At 30.9% G+C, this 17,603-nt stretch overlaps 1 long non-coding RNA gene across 2 annotated transcripts; it reads right to left on the reverse strand.

The window, feature by feature from the left end:
* Positions 1-4,746: 4,746 nt before the first annotated feature.
* On the reverse strand, positions 4,747-15,131 carry LOC127746536 (uncharacterized). Of its 2 annotated transcripts, none has more exons than XR_008008235.1 (4): positions 14,471-15,131; positions 14,302-14,394; positions 14,064-14,212; positions 4,747-4,983 (listed from the first exon to the last, which is right to left on the reverse strand). It is a non-coding gene; the product is annotated as an uncharacterized LOC127746536 (long non-coding RNA). The 2 variants fall into 2 exon arrangements; XR_008008234.1 differs by lacking the exon at positions 4,747-4,983 and adding an exon at positions 11,441-12,343.
* Between the last annotated feature and the right edge of the window lie 2,472 nt (positions 15,132-17,603).

A 17,603-nucleotide genomic window follows, 5' to 3' on the forward strand; every position in this document is an offset into this window, starting at 1 on the left:
CCATGCCTAAGCAAAGTGCTATTAGAACACGTATAGTTGTAATGGCTAGCCAAGAAGGCCCTACAATTACAAGAACAAAAAGAAAAAGTGCTATTCAACATGGTCAGTTTCTTAAACAAAGATGAACTTATTTTATTTAATGATAAAAGAAGGAAGATTAAATTTACTGATGCATTGGTATGGCAACGCATGATCATCTGCAGGTGGTTCGACATTACTTGATCTTCTGCAGGCTCTAGAAGATTATTTGCCGGTTCTTTTAGGGTTAGTCAATGATGGTAAGTCTTATATATTGTTGTATATACTGTAATACTTTATTTATAAGAATGTTTTGTCTTCGCAGTTGCACTAATCTTTAGTATATATTGTGTTGATTGCGAAAGTAAAATAGTTGTTACTTGTAACAGAAAGCAGACGAGCTTCTGTTGATATCTTCTTAAAGGCTGCTGGATATCTGGATTGTGCTGTCAAACATGTTCTTCCCCAATTGCCGGCCGAACTCAGGTTAGTACATATATATGTCATTTATGCAATAACTGGAATGAAGCATTTTCTTTCCCTGTATATGACCTATATAGTTTTCTATATTATTTGATGTTTATTACATGTGTTCTGATTATAGGAGGAATTTACCAGTAGACTTAGCAGAAGGAATGCTTCGAGCACTCTCTCTACAGGCATTAGGATATTGGCCAAGTGTAATTTGTGACATTCATGTAACATTGGGATGGTCATCTTTTTTTTTTGGGTATTTTTTTATTAAGACAATGAGATATTGGCCAATGATGTTGAAAAATAACATCCAATTTTATAGGTATCATGTAATGAATATTATGTTTATTTATGTGATTTTTGGCTTTCTTTTTTCAATTTACAGTGTTTGATGGAGTAAATTCAGAAAACAAATCTAAAGTATTCATTTTGCAATGGAAAAATCTAAAAAAAATTCTATTTTATCTTACTGACGGATTTACAGATGGATTTTTTTCTGTAATCAGAACGAGATGATTTTCCAAAGTTTAAATTACAGACAGAAAATCTGTCGGAAAATCCGTCTGTAATTACAGACGAAAAATCCGTCGGAAAATCCGTCTGTAATTACAGACGAAAAATCCGTCTGTAATTACAGACGGAAAATCCGTCAGAAAGTTCGTCGCCTTTGGGAATTTGATAGAAAATTTACAGAGGGAAAATCCATCGGTAACTGCAAAAAATCCGTTTGTAATTTTCAGACAGAAAAAAATCCGTCGGTAAATAATTTCCGACGGGGCTTTTATAGAGGGACAAAATCCGTTTGTAATTTTGTCGGTAACCAAAAATCCGTCTGTAATAAAGACTAAATCCGTCTGTAAATCTGTCTGTATTAATCCATTTTCTAGTTGTGAATAAAACTCAAACCAAAATATGTTGAATTCTTATGACAAGACACATTTTCATTACAAAACATATTGAATTTGTGACAAAACAACTTTACGTTATAAAACATATTAAACTTTTATAACAAAACAACTTTTTGTTACAAGACGTTTTGAACATTTGCCACAAATAAAAACACCTTTAGTTTTTGTTATAAAACATTTTAAACTTTTGCAATAAAATGACTTTTTGTTACAAAAGATAAAAAAATTTTGCAATAAATTATCTTGTTGTTACAAAAGATCCTTATTTTGTAACAATAACTAATTCTTGTTTACAAAAAAAAATTTATAACAATTTTAAAATTTTATACAAAGAATTTGTTACAAATTAAATGGTCCATTTTCTTATAGTGCAGTATTTTAATTTGTCTCATACAAGGTATACTCTACACATATCTCCTTTTTGCCTTTGATGTGATCCAATGTGTTTAAGCTTTATTACAAATCTAGCGACACAAAAAACAATTCTTAAAATGCAGCCATTTTTTTCTTTTTTTTCTTCTTCCTTCTTGTAATAATAATTTCAGTATCAATTGCAGCGCATTTTTTTTCTTTCACAAAGTGATGAAAATTAGAAATGAAGATTCAGAGTGAAAGTGTGTTATCTAGGACGAATAAATTGTGTTAAAAGATTGTAGTCTTAAGGGTGCTAGCTAGTATAGTAGTGAACTTGGTTAAGTTTGGCATGAACATAACAAAAAAAGGATGTTATTTATTAATGATTTTCATAAATTTGATATAATTGATGTGTCTCATACGGCTAACATGAGCTTCAAAAATTGTTGACATCTATGATTAGGATGAGTTTGAGGATGAAAATTCATACACCTTATTTCGGTGTAATTATAATAGTCATTTTACTAGGGAATTAAATAAAATGGTGACTTTAAAGATTTAATACTAGCCAGATGTTTGTGAGTTGTTTCTTAAATATTTATCTTTGGTGACAATATCGGATATATGTTTACTTAATTGATCTAATTTTAATATTGACATGATAAATTTAAAAATATTATGTAATAGACTATGCAAAAGCGTCTGAAGAAGGAAATAGTGCATCAAATAAGATGAATGTATAGTGTGAAATAGCTAGAGTTAAAAAAAAGAATTTATGAATTTAGAATAGAATCCACTAAAGTTGAGAAAATGTCTAGTTATTGTAGCTCTAATTCTCAGTCATTTGATTGGTTGCGAAAGTTAGAACATGAAAAAATAATTAAAAAAATATAATGCAAGAGGAGAACGATGACTTAAAAATTAGGTTGGAGAAGACAGAAAAAAAAATTGAACTTAATAACTGTTTGCATCAACAAATGATGAAAAAGTTTAGTTTTTAAATTCTAATTTCTCAACTAGAAAGTCGAGAAATAAATATAAGAGAAGACGAAGATGATGAATGTACTTTTAAAGAGTGATTATTTTATTGTAGTTATAATTCTAGTCAGTAGTAAAAAACTTTAAATAATGTGATTAGTAATTAGAAACATTAAAATGATGTAATTAATTTTAAAAGCAATACTTTTATAAATCTATGTTTGATGATTTTTATATTTTGTGAATTATATATAAATGACGTGATTAATAATTAGAGACATTAAAATGCTGTAATTAGTTTTAAAAGTAATACTTTTATAAATCTATGTTTGATGAGTTCTATATTTTATTGAATTATAATTATATGTAAAAATCACAGTTTAAGAATAATAGATGTAAAATTTAATAAAAAATAGGTAATTAAAAAATTAGGATCAATGATTGATTTAGCCACCAAAAAGTCTGGTCGTTATCAGCAACCAATATATTGGTTGCTAGTTAGTGACCAATACTCTTAACGATCGATTTAGTGACAAAAACTTTGGTAAGTATTTAGCAGCCGATTTGGTAAGAGTTTGATAGTCTTGGTTGAAAATTAGTCGCTAATGATTAGCGACCAACATTTCAAATTTAGCGACTAAAGTTTTAGCGACTACCAGAATTGGTTGCTAAATCAGTCGCTATACTGATGATTTCTTCGAGTGTTGAGCTATCAGGTCAAATTTATTTATATAGTGGGGCAAATAAAATTTACTACTAAATTGTATTTGAGAGTTTTCTAAAATTCAATTAGGCACTTGCCCGCATACTATTACAATTACATCCGTTCTTGCACATCATACTCTCTTATTAAAATTGAGATGAAATATTTTTTTAAATTAATAAATTTCGTTCCACCATCCTCTTATCTATCTCTCTCCCTTTATCTATTTTTTCTACCCTTCCCACTATATATATAACTTATGATTTATATTACTAATTTGACAAACCAAAATGTGTCACGAGATATCGATATTCTTTCATTGCAATTAAAATAAAATCTTTTTCTCCAAAATTAATAAACTCTCTCTCCTTTTTATTTATCTTTATCTCTCATTTTCTATCTCTGTTTACTTTTCTGTTTTACAAAAAATAAATTTAATAAAATAATATAATTTAAATAAGTTCATAAAATTATAAAAAATATATTAAATATAATTAAAAATAATTATGTAATATTATTCATATAAAAAATATATTATTATATGCAGGTTTTTTTTATTTTTTTATTTAGTATCAAATTTTTACCGCTTATTTGTTTAATTTATATTTCGACTTCTCCTTCTTTAAATATTTATTACATATAATTTGGAGGGAATACTAATGTTGTGATTAATAATTAGAATCAAGATTCAATTGTTTCAAAAAAAATTAATATTGAATTAATTTTATGACTATTAATAAAATTATTTTTATACATACATACATACATATATATATATATTATTTTTAAATAATAAGTATGAAAATTAATTATTTTTATTTGTGCAACGGACTTAATAACTAATCCAATGTAAAAGTACACTTATTAAATTTTTTTCAACTTTTAAATCATGAATGTTAAAATTAATTATTAGTTAAAAAATTAAACTCTTTCACATGAAAATAATAACAATAAATTTTATCATTTGATTTTTTTTATCTACAGAGACCCTCATCTTTTTAGTTAATGAAAATTTTTGTCTCCTATGACTTTTTTTGTAAAAATGATTTGATTTTTTAAATTTTTTATACCATAATCTATATAATTTTAAAAGCTTTATATTTGCGTAATATTATTATGGATAAAACACCTAGTTTTATTTTAAATTTTAAAAATTTTGTAATTTAAATTATATCTAATCCAAATTTTGTAACACCCTCACTATCACAAGTCACGCTTCCGGCTGCGCTATTCTGATAGCAAGAAGTATTACAACTACTTTACATACTAAATACTAAAATAGGAGCCCGTGATTCGACACTGTATCGCTGATTTCTTTAAAAACCGAAAATTAATACCTTATCTTAAGAAAGATACAAGCAGGCATAGATTCATATACAAGACTCCTTACATAATAACTCATAATATAATATACATATAAAACATACAATTCCTACCCCTCTTACAAACCTGTAATAACAAAGATGAGGGAAAAAAATAAACTAATTAATACAACAACATATAAACCAAACGCAGTATAACTCTTCTTAATGCTTCTTCATCCGGTTCCTGAAAAGGTAAAGCTGTAGGGGGTGAGAACCTAACCACACGGTCTCACCACGGAGTTTCAAAGTTGTCATAAGAAGATATTCAATAAGAAAACTATTTTCAAGCTCAGTGATTATCATTGCCTTATGAATCTTTTAAAAACCAATAGGTAATCGTTCAAAACCTTTTCAAAGAAACAATGTTTAATCTTTCAGAAATCCGAAACCTTTCCTTTCTTATAAGAAATTATTAATCTGAAACCAACCACGCAATCAAACAACACAATCATTACGTCAGCACCAAAACTCATTCTCAGATGTAGCACGCCAGGACAAACACAAGCAAGACAGACAAGGAAAGTACAAGTAAGTAGCAGTTACAGCAAATAGTTCAAGTAGCAGTTAAGAACAGTTTAGCAATTAGGCAAACCAAAACAAGTTCAAACCCAAGCAAAGCATACAGATGCATATGATGCATACCTGTCCTATGGCTGATGAGGCTCATCTGTCGGTTATCCAGCAAACTCGACAAGTCTGAATTGTCCTTAGATTGTCCTCCGACGTGCATCCCCAAGAGTCTACGCATAGCTTTTTCTCAAATAATCAATATTGCTCAATAGGGGTAACATTCTCGAGAATTTATATAGTGCCCGGTCACACTTACGTCGTAGGGTCAACAGAGTATCGAATTTTTAACCTGGTACACATGGTGGCAAGCCACGGTACTTTATCCAAGGAACCTTGTATCTCAGATAATTCAAATTCATAAGCCAAATGAATAATTCAAAGATCATATTTCAACATTCTCAAACCATGTCTCAACATTCTCATCAATCTCAACATCATCATCATTCATCAATCCAAATCTCATTTTCAAATTCATTTAAAAACCATATTTCAAAGAAAATCCTCATCATCCTTCTTTGCATTCCGTCTATTAACAATCCCAATTCAAAACATAATTCTTTCTTTGATAAGTAAATCAATCTTAAAACATATAATGTTTAAAAACAAATCTTTTTAATCAATTACTTCAAATAAAACTTCCAATTTTATAAAATTTTGGCAGCATCTCCTCTAAAATTCGGACACTGCCATCCTTTTCGGGTCTCAACAAAACCAAACCAAACGCCTGCTAATTAGTCAAATCACTTCCAATAATCATTATCACAACAACACTCAATCTAAGGAGGTTACAAAATCTAGAATTCAATCAACCAATCCTATAAACCGCAATTTAAACCAATTTCACCCAACAACATCAGTCAATAGTTAAGAATTCTCGGTCTTCTCAAACAGTTTCAAACCAAACCATTCCTCAAACCCTTTTCGAATTACTTCCAAAATAGCAAATCATTCTCAATAAATAAACCGTTTTCAAATATCAAGTCCTTTGCAAATTTATTTTAAAATCAAATTCCGATATCAAGTCGGGTTTAATATCAAATCAAATCTCAATATTAAATATTTTCTAAAATCAAACCATTTCCAAAATTAAACTAAATGTCAATAATAAATCTCCTTCAATAATTCAAGGAAAACCACTTTAACAACATTAATCAACTAATCAAAATATCCAACTTTCTCAATCAATCTGTCTATCACTCAAACTAATAATCTCATTCAACCAAAACAACTAAATTCAATTCATAAGACTCACGAAATCACAAAAATATATTTTGCGCAATAATATCAATTTATAACAACTCTGTAAAGTAAAATAAATTTAAGAAAACGCCCCTACCTCAACGTCCAAACTTGCAAAACCAAAATTAGTCAAAAAACCCATTTTCCTCTGCCAGCGACAGTAGCAGCCGTAAACTCAGCTTTATCCACTATCCGTAGCAACAACCGCAACTCTAAACGCGACACGTAACAACCAGAACTCAAACCTACGTTACCAACATCTCAAAATCTTTATCAAACTCACAACATAGTAGACATACACTAGCGGTGAAGGTTTTAAAAAAGATATGCTTACATAACAAAGGAGAAACATGGAGATGAAGCAATGGCAGCAGCTCCAAACTGTCCCCACAGCGACTTCGGTGATGGCGAAAAACCTCAGCGGCAGCTGCAATAACATCTCAGTGATAACAATATCCTTAGAAATTGAATGGATGGGAACCGAAAGCATGAATACTCTTTACCAATGGTAGCAGCGACATCTAAGAACTTCGACAACGGCTGCGGCAGCTCAGGAGTGGCTCTGTCGGTTAACTTCAGAACGGTGATGGTAGTGGGTAACCCAGCGGCGGCAGAAGATCCTAGCTCTAACCGCGACGCCGTTCCTCTCCTCCACATGCAACAGCTTTGACACCCCTTTCGCACGCACATGATTGCTCTCCTCCTCCTCTGGTTTGTGCGACGGTGGTAGCGGGGTTTCGGGCAGCAGAGGCGACGTAGATCTCCGGCGCTTGGACCTCCGCGAACGTGACGGCAGAACAGAACGTAGCGACGACGATACAGCTGACGGCGGCGGGTTTCTTCCACGCCTACGAGCACAACGGCGGCGATGAAAAGAATCGGAGTGACGCTGGCGGCGCTGGCTTCCCTCGGCAATGATGAAGGCGGCACGGACAGCTGTGACGGCGTGATGCCCTTTACGGCGCGATGCCCTTTCCACCGGCGCCCCTCTCCCTCTCGGATCTCCTTCTCCCTTTCTTTCTTTTTTTTTTCTTTCTTTCTTTAGTTTTTCTCAAGCTGGGTTTTGGGGATGGTTAGGGAAGAAGGGTTGGTGGCAGTGAATAGAAAGTAACAAGTAAAACTGGAAAAGAAAAAGTAATGATAAAGTTAAAGTAGAGAATTAGTATTTAAAATTTATAAAAATATATAAAAGATAACATAGTATACAGTATTTATATTAAATATTTGTTTAGTTAAAATTTATATAAATATATAGAAGAGAACAATTTTAGTATTGGTCATTTTTTTAAGGTAGAAAAATTAGGATTTTGTCTAGTTAGGATTTGATTTGGGGACTAGGATTTTGTGTATGAAATTGAGGATTTTGGGATTTAATTTAGATTTGGTTAATTTTAATCAAATTAGGATATAGAGGGTTAATTTAAAATCTAATTTAATCTTAAAAATTACTTTAAAATATCATTTGTTGTACTAAAATACTAATTGGCTTGAAATCAAATTCTTTAATGTAATTTATAAGATAATAAGATTAATTTTCTTTATTTTTAAAAGTTGAAGTATTAAACCATAGAAATATCAATTATTTGAATTAAATTACATAAAAATTCTTGTCATCCCGTAACTACTAATTTTGTAATTTAAATATAAAAAATAATTCAAAATTTATAAAATTAGGTAAAATTCTAATTAATTATCAAAATCTGATTTAATTTTTTATTTAATTAACTTTAATAAAATAATTTCTGAGAATAAAATTTATAATGAATAAATAAATTAAAATTAATTCATAATAAGATTTATTTGAAAATTCTGGGTCTTACATCCTACCCACCTTATAAAAATTTTCGTCCTCAAAAATTTAGATAATATAGTACATAAGATATTACATAGTTTTGATACTTTACTTTTGAATATTTTAGAAAAGTAAAAAGTGTTGGCATATATATAAATTTTCAATTAGTAGATAAACTATAGGACTCAAAAATAAAGGAAAAGCATGGTGTAAGGCAGAAGTTATAGGATAGGCTCAAAAAAAAGGTGTTATATGATGTTAATACTTCATCAAAATTTAAAACTCATTAAGATGCAAATTTTTAAGATAGATGTTTGCAAAAACAATGTAATCGACAAGCCAACACTCTTGTTCCCTTAACTAATTAATCACTAAGCGCTTCCCAACTTACCTATAACTTCCCAAGAATATTCTCACTTCATACTCATTATTCCATTCTGCTGCACACCTCTGACACATTCCTTGGTGATAACTAGTTTTCATATCAAGCCTTAAGGTTTCAACTTCCCATACTTTAGCATAATTCATCGTCAAAATTCTCAACTTAAAATTCTCATTCTCATCAAGATTTTGTGAACTCTCTACCGGTCACAAGTCCAACATCAACAAAACCTTTTCACATAAAACAGAGCTCCATAACATCTTGTAGCATCGCACACTTACAAGTTTTACCTTTTGCATTCGCTAACTGTGTCCTAAGAACTAATGTATTACTTGTCATATCTGAGATCGCACGTGATACTAACACATATCTCAAGTTCACTCAGAAGGTCACAAGATTTTAGAAAGGAAGGACAAGCAACAAAGACAGTACTCATAAGAATTTGGAAGAATGAATTAAACTGCAGGTAACAAGGATGTACAAGCAATGAAGTTTGTCGGAAAGGAATCATTTGGAAACTTCGAAGAAATCTCTTGAATTAGTAAAATTCATAGGATCAAAAAGAAGAAAAACAATGCATTAGTTTTAAACAGATTCAAGCTGAGTCAAAGAAGTATGAGATTTCACAGATGAGAAATGATCGGAACCAATAGTAACACATCACAACAGACTAACTTCAAATTATCACAAAGGTTCATAGTTCGTGGAGGAACATAAGGTTAACAATCGTGTTGCAAGAGTGTTAACATAGTCGGAAATGTTAAACAAATCAAGATATGCATAAGGTACAAATGGCAAAGCAAGAAAATTTAAATTATACTCCAAGGAAAGAGGAGGAGGAACGACACATCAAATTGAGTGACACAATTTAGAACACATAAGGCAATACAATATAGTAAAAAAAAAGGGGTACTTTACATTTTCAAAGATTTTAAGGGTCGGCATCGTACCCAAAACAATTCCAATGTTATGTCAGAGAGTACAAAATTCATAAAGAGAAGTATAATGACAAGGATAGACGTTCTTAAAGATTCAGATAGCAGTTTACAAATAAGAGGCGGACGTATGGAGAGATTAAAGAATTTCAATGGAGACAATGAGAAGGGAACGATGCATTTGTTAGAATTGAATTTAAGCTGAATCAAAGTAAAAGATTCACAAGAAAGTGACCAGAGTCAAGGACGTCATTTACAAAATCCAAGGAAATATGTAGGAACGCAATCAAATGAAAGGTCCACAAGGCATAGATAAACTTAAGAGGAAGATCATCTTACCTAGTAAAAAGAGAAGATATGAACTAAACAATTGAGGAAACTGAACAAAGTATAGATGTTTGCGTTACCTTGAAACTTCGCGACTCCTTATAACCTTGTACACTTACCAAATTCATTTTTCGTGCGCACAGTTTACATCACTAGGAGCTAACATACAAGGAATATGAAACTTGAGAAGAGAAGGACAAACAGCATAAACGGTATTTGCGAGAAATTGGGAGGATACTCAGGTTCTCAATTGGACAAAGATGATATTTCGCAAAGACTTTGAAAGAATACGTGAGATTATCAACAAACAAGGATGTGTATAAACAATGAAGTGTAGTATAAAGGGAGTTAATTTGAAAGCTTAAAAAAAATTCTGAACTAAAGAGTTTTGACATGGGCAATAATAGAAAAGAGAGTACAACAATTTAGAGCAACTTCAAATTGAACCTAAAGGAATTGATTTATCTTTTTCTAAAGAAAGTATATATAGACAATATTTTTCAAAAAAAACTAAATAAAGGTAAATATTATGTTATACTAAATCAAATTTAAATTAAAATGATTTGTGTGAAGTTTATTAAATGAAAATTAACTGAAATAAAAGCAAAAATCTTGCTTTAGAAAGTTTAAAGAGTTCGTAGATACATAATTAAGTAAATATATATGTATATGCATAAAAATTTGAAGTATGTTGTAAAATGATCAAATTATTTTCAAATGAGAAAATCTAAGGTAAAGTATTCTTGTAAGGATAAGTAAAGACTAAGTAGTATTTTTAGATAAAAGCATGTTGTAACTATATAAAGAAATTATTTATTTTTGTAGGAAAATACTTATAAAATCAAAGGTTGTCATATTCAGAATTCAAATAATGGTTACAATCAAAATCAAACAGAAAAAGAACCAAAATGGAATTATTTTTAAAAGAGATTCCAAGATAAGAGTTGTAAAAGAAAACTACTAGAATTGATATATTTTATCAAATGAAAGGTCAGCTTTTATCATTTTTATGAATAAACATAAAACCAAAGATTGTAATCCGAGCAGGACACACAATAATTGCAAAACACGAAATAGGAGAACTAAATCCCATATTTAGTTTACTACGAATCGCGACCTTTAAGATTTCAAATGATTTAGGAATCAAGGATCATGTGTTGCACCAAAATTAATTCAAGATCAAATCAATAAATACTAAATTTATGAACAGTGTCAAGGTTGAATATTCCTTAAAGATTCTAGCAACAATTAAGAACATAATCAAGCAAGGATGTATATGAATGAGGAGATATGGTAGAAAAATATCTAAAACACATTTCAAGAAAGAGATCAAGAACTAGGGATTCTAATACAATTGATTAAGAAAAAGATAATGTCAAACACGAATAAAGATTATACGTCGAAATGGAACTAATCTCTAGAACTTAGTTTCTGACATTCCTAGAACCCGCGATTCGCATTATCTATGACTCGCATATCGCCTATGATAACCCATTAATGCTTACAATATACATAATTCACTACTGTTAAGCCGACCAAACTTAATACCAGGAATTATGCAGTGCAAGACTAATGGCATTAATCAATAGACCATCATGTACATAAAACTCTAATTCTCGTTATTCAAACAAGACCTACCACATGACAGACTCTCAGACTCTCAGAGTATGCAATTGAAGCATAACCGGTCCATTCCTCAGGCTCTATAGGAAAGATGGCTCTGATACCATAATGTAACACCCTCACTATCACAAGTCACGCTTTCGGCTGCGCTACTCTGATAGTAAGAAGTATTACGACTACTTTACATACTAAATACTAACATAGGAGCCCGTGAGACCTACCACATGACAGACTCTCAGACTCTCAGAGTATGCAATTGAAGCATAACCGGTCCATTCCTCAGGCTCTACAGGAAAGATGGCTCTGATACCATAATGTAACACCCTCACTATCACAAGTCACGCTTTCGGCTGCGCTACTCTGATAGTAAGAAGTATTACGACTACTTTACATACTAAATACTAACATAGGAGCCCGTGACTCGACACTGTATCGCTGATTTCTTTGAAAACCGAAAATTAATACCTTATCTTAAGAAAGATACAAGCAGGCATAGATTCATATACAAGACTCCTTACAAAATAATTCATAATATAATATACATATAAAACATACAATTCCTACCCCTCTTACAAACTGGTAATAACAAAGACGAGGGAAAAAAATAAACTAATTAATACAACAACATATAAACCAAACGCAGTATAACTCTTCTTAATGCTTCTTCATCCGGTTCCTGAAAAGGTAAAGTTGTACGGGGGTGAGAACCTAACCACACGGTCTCACCACGGAGTTTCACAGTTTTCATAAGAAGATATTCAATAAGAAAACTATTTTCAAGCTCAGTGATTATCATTGCCTTATGAATCTTTTAAAAACCAATAGGTAATCGTTCAAAACCTTTTCAAAGAAACAATGTTTAATCTTTCAGAAATCTGAAACCTTTCTTTTCTTATAAGAAATTATTAATCAAAAACCAACCACGCAATCAAACAACACAATCATACATCATCACCAAAACTCATTCTCAAATGTAGCACGCCAGGACAAACACAGGCAAGACAGACAAGGAAAGCACAAGTAGGTAGTAGTTACAGCAAATAGTTCAAGTAGCAGTTAAGAACAGTTTAGCAATTAGGCAAACCAAAACAAGTTCAAACCCAAGCAAAGCATACAGATGCATATGATGCATGCCTATCCTATGGCTGATGAGGCTCATCTGTCGGTTATCCAGCTAACCCGACAAGTCTGAATTATCCTTAGACTGTCCCCCGACGTGCATCCCCAAGAGTCTATGCATAGCTTTTTCTCAAATAATCAATATTGCTCAATGGGGGTAACATTCCCAGAAATTTATATAGTGCCCGGTCACACTTACGTCATAGGGTCAACAGAGTATCGAGTTTTCAACCTGGTACACGTGGTGGCAAGCCACGGTACTTTATCTAGGGAACCTCGTATCTCAGATAATTCAAATTCATAAGCCAAATGAATAATTCAAAGATCTTATTTCAACATTCTCAATCCATGTCTCAACATTCTCATCAATCCCAACATCATCATCATTCATCAATCCAAATCTCATTTTCAAATTCATTTAAAAACCATATTTCAAAGAAAATCCTCATCATCCTTCTTTCCATTCTGTCCATTAACAATCCCAATTCAAAACATAATTCTTTCTTGGATAAGTAAATCAATCTTAAAACATATAATGTTTAAAAATAAATCTTTTTAATCAATTACTTCAAATAAAACTTCCAATTTTATAAAATTTTGGCAGCATCTCCTCTAAAACCCAGACACTGCCATCCTTTTCGGGTCCTAACAAAACCAAACCAAATGCCTGCTAATTAGTCAAATCACTTCCAATAATCATTATCACAACAACACTCAATCTAAGGAGGTTACAAAATCTAGAATTCAATCAACCAATCCTATAAACCGCAATTTAAACCAATTTCACCCAACAACATCAGTCAATAGTTAAGAATTCTCAGTCTTCTCAAACAGTTTCAAACCAAACCATTCCTCAAACCCTTTTCGAATTACTTTCAAAATAGCAAATCATTCTCAATAAATAAACCGTTTTCAAATATCAAGTCCTTTCCAAATTTATTTTAAAATCAAATTCCGATATCAAGTCGGGTTTAATATCAAATCAAATCTCAATATTAAATCTTTTCTAAAATCAAACCATTTCCAAAATTAAACTAAATGTCAATAATAAATCTCCTTCAATAATTCAAGGAAAACCACTTTAACAACATTAATCAACTAATCAAAATATCCAACTTTCTCAATCAATCAGTCTATCACTCAAACTAATAATCTCATTCAACCAAAACAACTAATTCAATTCATAAGACTCACGAAATCACAAAATATATTTCGTGCATTAATATCGATTTATAACAACTTTGGAAAGTAAAATAAATTTAAGAAAACGCCCCTACCTCAAAGTCGAAACTCGCAAAACCAAAATTCGTCAAAAAAACCCCTTTTCCTCTGCCAGCGATAGCAGCAGCCGTAAACTCAGCTTTATCCACTATTCGTAGCAACAACCGCAACTCTAAGCGCGACACGCAACAACCAGAACTCGAACCTACGTTACCAACATCTCAAAATCTTTATCAAACTCACAACATAGTAGACATACACTAGCGGTGAAGGTTTTAAAAAAGATATGCTTACTTAACAAAGGAGAAATATGGAGATAAAGCAATGGCAGCAGCTCCAAACTGTCCCCACAACGGCTTCGGTGATGGCGGAAAACCTCAGCGGCAGCTGCAATAACATCTCAGTGATAACAATATCCTTAGAAATTGAAAGGATGGGAACCGAAAGCAAGAATACTCTTTACCAACGGCAGCAGCGGCATCTAAGAACTCCGACAACGGCTACGGCAGCAGCGGTGACTCCTTTTTCTCTCTTTCGTCTGCATTTCTGTTTTCCTCTCCTCGCGTCGGATCCTCGTGGTGGCCTGACAACTTCAAAACGGCGATGGAAGTGGGTAACCCAGCGGCGGCAGAAGATCCTAGCCCCAACCGCGACGCCGTTCCTCTCCTCCACATGCAACAACTTCGACATCCCTTTTGCACGCACATGATGGCTCTCCTCCTCTTCTGGTTTGTGCGACGGCAGCAGCGTGGTTTCGGGTAGCAGAGGCGGCGTAGATCTCCGGCGCTTGGACCTCTGCGAAGGTGACGGTGAAACAGAACGTGGTGACGACGATACAGCTGACGGCGGCGGATTTCTTCCACGCCTATGAGCACAACAGCGGCGATGAAAAGAATCGGAGTGACACTGATGGCGCTGGCTTCCGTCGGCAATGATGAAGGCGGCACGGACAGCTGTGACGGCGCGATGCCCTTTACGGCGCGATGCCCTTTCCACCGGTGCCCCTCTCCCTCTCGGATCTCCTTCTCCCTTTCTTTCTTTCTTGTTTTTCTTTCTTTCTTTAGTTTTTCTAAAGCTGGGTTTTGGGAAAGGTTAGGGAAGAAGGGCTGGTGGCGGTGAATAGAAAGAAACAAGGAAAACTGGAAAAGAAAAAGTAATGATAAAGTTAAAGTAGAGAATTAGTATTTAAAATTTATATAAATATATAAAAGATAACATAGTATACAGTATTTATAATATTTGTTTAGTTAAAATTTATATAAATATATAGAAGAGAACAATTTTAGTATTGGTCATTTTATTAAGGTAGAAAAATTAAGATTTTGTCTAGTTAGGGTTTGATTTAGGGATTAGGGTTTTGTATATGAAATTGGAGATTTTGGGTTTAATTTAGATTTGGTTAATTTTAATCAAATTAGGATATAGAGGGTTAATTTAAAATCTAATTTAATCTTAAAAATTATTTTAAAATATCATTTGTTATACTAAAATACTAATTTGCTTGAAATCAAATTCTTTAATTGAATTTATAAGATAATAAGATTAATTTTCTTTATTCTTAAAATTTAAAGTATTAAACCATATTAATATCAATTATTTGAATTAAATTACATAAAAATTCTTGTCATTCCATAATTACTAATTTTGTAATTTAAATATAGAAAATAATTCAAAATTTATAAAATTAGGTAAAATTCTAATTAATTATGAAAACTTGATTTAATTTTTTATTTAATTAACTTTAATAAAATAATTTTTGAGAATAAAATTTCTAATGAATAAATAAATTGAAATTAATTCATAATAAGATTTATTTGAAAATTCTGGGTCTTACAAATTTTGCATCCACATTTTAAGTTTTAAAATTTTTAAATTTTTACTTTTTTAAAAATCAAATAAGTTAATCAAATTAAATTACAGTAGTTTGAATTAGATAAATTTAAAATAAATTCAAATCGATACAATGTAAATTTTGTAATTATTTAAATAAAATTGTATTAGATTGAAAAATAAAACTGAACTGATATAATCTAAATCATAAGAAATTATATAAAAAATTTCTATTGATAAAAAACCTGTGTAAATATTATTTTTTTTAGTTGTTTCAATCTTGCCATTGCAAATAAGATGTGTAAACATTATTTTTTTTGAAATTCTGTTTGTAAATGAGATATTTGTATACCTGCCTCATTTTTATTGATAACGAAATAAGTAATAGAGTATAAAAATATAAAAATACATACATATAAGTGTAAATATATAATTTAATTTATTTATTTTTTAACAATCCTAATAAAATAATAAAATATCAAAGGATAATTAATATAATATTCATATATTTCGAAAGAATTTCACAAATTTTGATAGACTAAGAAGAATTTTTATTTTGTTTTAAAAAAAATGCATATCTAAAATTTTCAATATATATAAATATACCTACTTCTTGCTCCTTAATTTTTAGGGCATCTTTCGCATTTGCTCCTAACTTTAGAGGGGATGAAACTCACCTATAAAACTCAATTTACTTTTGTGAAGGTACCTTGTTTTTTCAGAAATCTATCTATATAATTTGAATGCCTTCAATTTCTCAAATAGTTTTTATATGAAGTTATGGACTTTTATTTCCGTCCTTCCTTATAAATCGCTTGACCTAGAGCCTAGCATGATATACCCAAAACAATTTGCTAAATTTACGGCTTAAGATCCTTTCTCTCTTCACTTTAATTAATTTTGTCTTCATTCAAACTTAACATGGGTCACACGTCACAAAACTAAGGGTATGTATGTGGGAGGTTCCCTGGACTCTTGTACTTTAATTAATTTGTTTACCTGCTAATTATTAATTAGCATATAACCCCCTCACATGTATCGGCGAGGAATTTACGCCATTTATTGAAGAAGAAATTAATTAAAACTCAAACTGCCCATTTTGTTATTGGTAACGAAAAAGAATTTACTGAAAACCATTATTTAATATTTATTAATTAATATAACAATTAATAAATATTACATCAAATAAGTTTTTATTTTTGTTTTTTGTTTTTCTAACATTATCATTTTTTTAATATCTCTAAATATTAAGGATTTAAACCACATCTTATTCATATAATAACTCATTAACTAATAACAAATTTTTAAATAATACTCTGAGTCGTGACGAATAAATCCGTAAAATATCAAAAAGGTTTACAATAAAATATATTATTATAAAAAATATTTAAAAACAATAAAAATCAATATAAAACTATCTAAAATGATCTTTTTTTATATTTGTTAATTAACAATAAATTAATTAAATTATATTATAAAAATATAATTATAAATGTTAAATTAAATAAAATAATTTTTAATTATTATCCTCCTAACATTATCGCACTACTATTCACCATGGTTATGATTATGTGATTATCAGGAATAGGACTGAACTAAATGAAATAGAGACAAGATCACCTACCTGTGGTCCATCTCCAATTCTTCATTTATATGTGATGATAGAAACTAAAGTGGAACAATAAGGCATCTACGTGTCTATTATCTATGCAACGACGACAATCTTCTGATGAAGGCACATAAAACTCATAATAATAATTTGCATT

The sequence above is a fragment of the Arachis duranensis genome, chromosome 4, assembly GCF_000817695.3.
Source record: "Arachis duranensis cultivar V14167 chromosome 4, aradu.V14167.gnm2.J7QH, whole genome shotgun sequence".
Lineage (NCBI taxonomy): Eukaryota > Viridiplantae > Streptophyta > Magnoliopsida > Fabales > Fabaceae > Arachis > Arachis duranensis.